The sequence below is a fragment of the Fukomys damarensis genome, unplaced genomic scaffold, assembly GCF_012274545.1.
Source record: "Fukomys damarensis isolate Sample0158 unplaced genomic scaffold, DMR_v1.0_HiC HiC_scaffold_9, whole genome shotgun sequence".
NCBI classification, from domain to species: Eukaryota; Metazoa; Chordata; class Mammalia; order Rodentia; family Bathyergidae; genus Fukomys; species Fukomys damarensis.
In genome coordinates, this window is record NW_022900921.1 from 40,495,264 (window position 1) to 40,503,378 (window position 8,115).

Genomic DNA, 8,115 nt, shown 5'->3' on the forward strand with positions numbered 1-8,115 from the left:
TAAACTTTGAACAGGTCTCACTAAAGTTCTGTAAAAATGATTTGTTTCTATTTCTCAGCTCTTTAAACTTTATGCCTAAAATTATATTGGTTTTTATGCATAAGTATTTTTTTGCTTCTGTTGATTCTCCTGCTTGTAAGTTTGGAGAATTGAAATGTATGGGGGCCAAGAGAAGGGGTTTCATTAGGTTAATAGGGAGCACAGCAGAAAAGGAGACTGAAGAAATCACTGCCCTCTATACTGATCTCACTGTCTGCGTGCCTCTGGGTGAGATAAATGAGCTTATACAAGTCACAAAAGCAAAAAAAAAAATTTTTAATTAAAAAAAAAAACCCAAACACCCTCCCTCTCCAGGCAAACACACACAAAATGCACACATGAAAAATAATGATGTCTCTTACCTGTCCCAAAGTGTCTGTTTTAACAGAGGGAGACCCATGGCAAACCTCATTCTCTGATCTGTCAAAGCTCTCATTTCACCCAGACTTAAATCATAGCTGTACAAAATAGATACAAAATGGGTGTTAAGACACTGAGTCATTAACGACCCTGAGTGAAGCTTCCAGAATTCCTAGACCTGGGGCTCTGAGAGAACAGATAGATTCCTCTACTATATCTCATTGGGCTGTGTACACTGTGTGTAACACAGGATCAGTTGTAAGGAGAAAAGGAGAGATTTCCTGACAAGATTATTTTAAAACAATATTATAGCTTTTCTTCCTCTGCCAAGCTTTAAGGATTGCAGACACTTTCATTGTCTGGGGTGCCACAAGAGCAGAGTTTGTGAAGATGGGTACAAGGGATAGACTGTGGTGGCCATGAAAATTGTTGCTCAGAGTTGCCTTGAAGAAACCCTGCTCCATAGCCACTCCTTTGAATTAACCACAGAGTTCACCCTGAAGACACACTTCTCTTAGGCTATTCCCAAATGGTGATTAACCCTGCCAAGGTTCTAGAGTTGGGCCAATAACCAACTTCTGCTCCTGCTGGCCCACAAAGATTTTGTCATAACTGTGGCACAATCTTAGGCCATTCTGTATCTGAAGCTTCCCCAGCTCTACTCTTTCTCCCATTTCTGCCTTCACAGCATTTAGTCTACCTACCTGAATAGTCAAGCTTCTCCCACCAAACCAGCCCCCTTCCCTTTATCTCTCACAAGTGGCCCAACCCCAATAAGTTTCTTTTACATCTGGCCCAACTTGGAGTCTACTTCTCAGTGAACCTAAACTGACCTGGGAGTTTCATCTCTGCCATCTAAAATGTTTTCGTGCAAAAACACAGCCTATGCCTGGAAGGACTTCACTCAGGTTTGATTCTTGCTTTGTCACTAATGGTGGACACCAATACCAAGCTGAATTAGACATTGGATTTTAAAACAACCATTACAACAATGCTTTAGCAAGCAATTACAAATTATCTTGAAACAGAAAATTTCATCACAGAAATTTAAGTTATAAAAAATTATAAAATGAAAACTATAGAACTGAAAAATAAAAAAGAATCTCACTGATGAACTCAGTAGTGAAATAGGTGACAATAAATCAGTGACTATGATGATAGATTACTATGGTCTGAATATATGCATCCTCTCTAAACTCAGTGTTTAATCCTAATCATCAGGTGATGGAATTAGAACTTAGGACCTTAGAGAAGTGATTAGATCATATGGGTGGAGCCCTCATAAAAGGGGTTAGTTCCCTTATGAAGGAGGTACTCTCTGAGGTCACAGTGAAAAGGCACAATCTATGAGAAACAAGCTTCACCAGATAGTCAATCACCAGACATAGGATCTGCTAGCACCTTGATCTTGGACTTAGCCTCTAGAACTGTGAAAAATAAATTTCTTTCTTTTTTTTTTTTGTACCAGAGATGGAACTCAGGACCCTGTGCTTGCAAGGTACGCACCAGTGCCACTGAGCTAAACCCCTGGCCTATAGAAATCAATTTTTGTTGTTTAAAGCAAAAGAGGCTAAGATATTTTGTTACAGCAGTCAGAACAGGCTAAGACAAATTACTAGAATTTATTCAATAAGAACAACAAAAGGAACATGGGTTAAAAAAACAAGATAAATATTTCTCAGAGGACTTTGAGACAAATAAATAACATCAGAGCCAACATCTTTATTTTCAAAGTTTCCAAATAAAAAAGAAGAAGAGAAAGGGACTGAAAAAACAGTATAAAGTGTAACATTTAAAAAATCCTAAACTCAACAAAAGACATAATAAACCTACAGATTTGAAGCCGAGCAAACAACCTGATAAAACAAAAATATCCATACCAAGGTACATCACAATTAAGTTTCTGAAAATTAAGACAAAGAAAACAATCAGCAGTAGCTCAATAAAAATAGTACACTTCTTATAGGGAAATATCAATTAGAATGATGGCATATTTCTCATCTAAAACCATAGAGGCCTGAAGGAAGTAGTTCAACATTTTCTTAGTTAAAAAAAAAAAAAAAAAAAAAAAAAAAAAAAAAAAGAACTAATAGCAAATCTTATATCTATACTATCTTCCAGGAATGAAGAAGAAAAGCATTCTCTCAAATGAAAACCATTTTGTTAGCAACTTTGCTAGCAATCCCATCCTTAAAGAATGATAAAAGATAGTTCTCTATACAGAAAGGCAATAATAACAGAAAACCTGGGCCAGGGATTTGGCTCAGTGGTTCCGCCACCTGCCTCGGAAGCGCAGAGATCTGAGTTTGATCCCTGGTACAAAAAAAAAAAAAAAGAAGAAGACCTGGAACCTTTTGAAAGAAAAACATATCAGAATTAGTAAATATAGAAGTAAATATGTACGCTAGACAACCTATCATGAGGTTTTTCAAACAGATTATTTTTTTTACTGCAGTATTAGGTTTACTGAGCAAACTTACAGAGACTTTCCATATATTCCCTTTTCTTACCTTCCCCATTATCACTATCCCCTAGAGAAGTACATTTGTTATAAGTGATGAACCTACTCTGACACATCATTATTACCCAAAGTCCATATTTACATTAACATTCACTCAGTGGTGTACATCCTATGGGTCTAGACAAATTTATAGGGGCATTCATCCACAGAAATAGTACATCAGCTACTTTCACTGCACTAAAAATCATTCGTGCTCTGCCAATTGAACACTCCCACTCCCTGATCCCTGACATCTCTCAATTCCTATCCTTTGGCACTGTAGTTCTTATTGAACAGGCAAAGTCTATTTTGATAGACTTGAGAGAAGCAAAGTCTTGAAAAAGTGTTTTTCAAGTGTATTTTCCTTCCCTTCTTACTCCTTTACACATAGAAATATGCTGGAGTTAATCTAAAAATATACCCAGACTAGGCTGCTGAGTGTATAAAGAGACATGTAAGAACTGATTTTTCTCCTCCAAAATGATCTAGAACAACTTACCTACATTCAGGCAACACTCAAAAGTGACAGTCCAGCCAAGGACAGAAAAGCTACTGATCCAACTCAGTTGACTGTAATATATGAATGGGCCCAGCTAAAACCAGACTATCCTCCAAGTCACCCAAGTATATGTGATTAATGAAAAAAATTAATGTTTGGAGCCACTAAATTGTGCATCATAGCTAACTGATACAAATACAATTGTGTGCCTGGAATCTCCCCAAATAATACACTAAAAGCTACTATAAACAATAAGAATTAGCAGAATACACAAGTAAGAAAAGAAATCAATGGCATTCATACAGACACATCAACAACCAGAAAACCCATGAAAGATCCTATTTGCCAAAGTAATAAAGTCCAACAAACTATTCTTGTGAATAAACTTTTTAAATGTGCAGAATTTATATGAAGAAAATTTTCAAATACTCCTGAGAAGCCTCAAACAAGTAGAAACATGTACCATATTTTTTAATAGAAGACTAGTATATCATAAGGAAATCAATTCACCTTAAATTACTTAATACACTGAAGATGATCAAAATAAACATGCCAACTGAAGGAATAGAGAGAAAAATTAATGAGAATACCATGAATTCAGTAACTCTACTACAAAACAGCTTATATTCTATTTCAAAATACAAAATTCACATTCTTAAGTTTCTTACTGATGATGATAATGAACAACTCATAAGTGTCTAATTCTAGTAATAATTGTGTCAATATATACAGAAAAATAATAACAAATCATTTGTAGGTAAGGATGATTAATGCAAGATGCACTGGCCAGAAAACAGACAGAATAATTCAAAACTATAAAATAAATAGAACTCAAGAAAATTGTTTTATTACTAAGTATGATAGCTCTCAACTATTCCCAGCTAAGTTCCTTGAAAATGTGTTATTTTATGAAATAGCTCTCAACTATTAACAACCAAATTCCTTATATTTAAAAAGTTTCTCAACAGAGACATGATAAACATTTTAATTACAGGCCTATCCTTTTTACCCTACTTGCAAAATGCTATCCTAGAAATGATTGTATTGTTATTAGGCAAGAAATAATTACAATATACAAATATTTAACAGTTCATTAACAGAGAAATGATCGAATAAAATGTGGACCATCCACAGAACGGAATATTATATAAAAAGAAAAGTCTCATTTTGAACCAATATGGAGAAATTTCCAAGATGTTTTTAAATGAAAAAAAGAATCAAGATGAAAACAAGTAAATATATTACTTTTGCTGGTGTACTAAATGTCCAAAAAATGAATGGACAGAATTATAAATTGTCTTGTATGTGTGTGATTTTTGTAATATATGCGAGGACACACTAAAAAGTAGGGAAAACTTGGCAGATGAGGAACAGTATTCAATCTGTTTGTGCTTTCTGACTTTTTAACAATGTTAAAATAATTCCTAATCAAAAAATGATACCTGAAAATCATTTTAAATCCTATATCTAAAATAACCAGTAGATGGGGCTTGTTCTTTCTTTTCAACTACACCATCATGAATTCAAAGTTTTATGACAAATTAAATCCAGGGGTGTTTTGGAAACTCTTCTTGAATACTTTAACATACATTTATCATAATAAGAATATCTAAATTTTAAGCAAAAAGATGATAATCTCTTCAGTGGAGAAATTGGTTTTAGAAATATTTCTAAGCACTCTACACCTCTAGGCACAGGCCTATTTCATTGTGTATTTTCTGCCTTTAAAAATAAACTTCCACACTTAACAATCTCAGTAGGTTACTCAAAATACTACTGGTATAACAATGGGGTCTGAATCATACCTCATAAAGGTTTTTGTATTCTCATAGTTATAATTTCTTTTCTGTCTTCTTGGACCTACAAGATATGGAGATATGGTAAATACTGTTTCCCATGCCTCAGACTGAAGACAGAGGACCCATGGAATTAAAAGACTTGTTAAATCCCAGGATGTGAGGCATTAATGCTGGGGACAGCCGTGGGAGCAATGGTGAGGTAGAGAGAACTCTGCTCTAACTCTAGCACCTTTGTGTCCTCTGGCTTAGCTACTGGCATTCTATGCAGGACTTTGTTTGAAAACACAATCTGGCTACCAAGAACAAGTGCTATGCCTTTTATCTAGATGTCTCCCTAAGCCTCATGCACTTAAAAGTGAGGCTTTGGGGAGTTACTGGATCATGGGTGTGTGATACTGGATCATGGGTGTATGAAACAGATTGGCTTAGCATAACCCTGGATGTAGTGATAGATTTACTGAAGAGGGAAGACCCACCCTGGGTTTTGGTGGCACCAACTAATAGGCTGGATGGAAAAAAGAAAAGAAGAACAAAGTCTGCCTGCTTTCTGCCAGCAATGCCATGAACTGTTTTTCCTCTGCCATGCCCTTCTGCCATGCTGCAGTGTCTTGGAGCCAGATGACTATGGACTGAAACCTCTAAAAGCTGTGAGCTAAAAAAAACTTTTCCTCCTTAGATTTGTAGGCATCAGGTATTTTGTCCCAGCAATGAGAAAGTAACTAAGACAAGTTTGAAAATCTCTGCACTAAAGCATGCCACCAGCAAGAACTAAATACAAAGATACTACTTCTACCTTTCCTCATAGAGATGCATGTAATGAGCATTCAGCATGAGAAAGATGCCTCTCCAGGCCTGGCTCAAGGAATCAGGGCCAGACCACAAGATGCTAAGTGAAAAATAGTCAAATCACATGTACCTATTCAAGCAGCTAAGATTAAAAAATACTATACCAAGTGCTAACAAGGATGTCGAACACCTGGATCTCTTATTTGCCAGTCATGGGAATGTCAGCCACTCAAAAAGATTTGACAGTTTCTTATGAAATTAAACATACTTTTCATACAACCCGCTGATCCCACTATTAAGTATTCTGTACACCCAAGAGAAATTAAACCATTCATTTACAAAAACAAACATACAAATTTAAAAATCTCTATACAAATACTGGCTTTATTTGCAACTCATCAAAAACAGGAAACAGTCAGGCATGGTGGAGCACTCCTGTAATCCCAGTACTCAGGAGGCTGAGGCAGGAGGATCACTGTGAGTTCAAGACCAGCCTGGGCTAAATAGTGAGTTCCAGGTCAGTCTCAACTACATAGTGAGACCCTATCTCAAAAAAAAAAAAACAGGAAACAATCCAGATGTACCTCAGATGGGGAGTGGATAAACACACCGTGGTACTTCATATAATGCAATAAAAAATGAACTACTAATGTGTTATGGCTTGTATGTAGCTGTCCCCCTAAACCTTCATGTGCTCATAGGTAGGGTTTTTCAGAGGTGGCTGGATCTAAAGTGTGTGATAACTAAATTGGTTTAGCATAGTTCCAGGTGTGGATAATGAAAGCCCCACCCTGAGTGTGGGTGGCACCAATCAATAGGCTTGTAACCTAAATGGAATATGAAAAACAGAAAACAGGTAGATCACTGCTTCACTCCCTCCTACCTACTCTGTCATGGACTGTTTCTTCTCTGTCATGCCCCTCTGCCATGTTTCCCTGACTTGGCGCCAGCTGACTATGGACTGAAACTTCTACAAACTGTCAGGCAACAAGAAAGTAACCAAGATGTAACTTAAGCACCAATTTGGATAAATCTCAAATAAATTGTGTTGAATATAAAAAGTCTATGTCAAAAATGTGCATACTATATTATTCCAATTTTATAATATTCTAAAAATTAAAAAAATATAATGGAGATAGGACTGGGGATTTAGCTCAGCAGTTCGGTGGCCTGCCTTGCAACCGCAAGGACCCGAGTTCAATCCCCGGTACCAAACAAAACAAAACAAAACAAAACAAAAAAATATAATGGAGATAATATATTAGTGGCTGTCAGGGGGTGGGGTTATGGGAAGAGTATTTGTATCAGTTAGCTTTAATGCAAACTTTAGTGGTTCAAAACAACAGCTGTATTTTACTCATCCTGTATCTGTGGATGACTAGGATAGTCTAGATATAGCTGGGCCCATTCATGTATTGCAGTCAACTGAATTGGATCAGTAGCTCTTCTGTGCTTGGCTGAATTCTCATTTTGGCTGAGACAAATGAGTTCTTACATGTCTCTTTACAACCCCAGTATGTTAGTTTGGGTATATTTTTACACTAGCTCCAGCACATTCCTATGAATATTACAAAGTAATAAGAGAGAGAGGGAAATACAAGAACAGTTTCAAGCCTTTGCTTCTCTCAAGTCTGCCAATATTCTCATGCATCCAAAAGTGGAATATGGTAGGTAGAGGGATAGAAGGTTGGACAAATACATACTAAATCAAGTACAGTAGAGTATTAATGGTAGGATCACAAGAGTGGATATATGGAGCCTCAATGTTAAAGTCTTTCAATTTTGCTAAATTTAAAAAATGCTAAATATACAGCATTAGAGGTAAAGTAGATGACCAGCAATATAATTATTGTAGGGCCATTGTCTTTTTATGTAAAAATAAGACCTTCAATCACAGATCTTGGTTCCTAAATTATATTCCCAAATAAAAAGAACCAGGGGCTGTTTCTAGGACAGGGATAGGGAAAATGCAAGATAAGCCTGGACAATCTTATAGTGTCAGAAAATAATTCATGATCAACTAACAGAAGAATGTGGCATGTCAAAAAGACATAGACGCCAACTGAGTTGGACTGTAACTATCCCCACTCCCCATCCCCTCCTCTTGTCATACTTAGTGACTTATTTCCTGC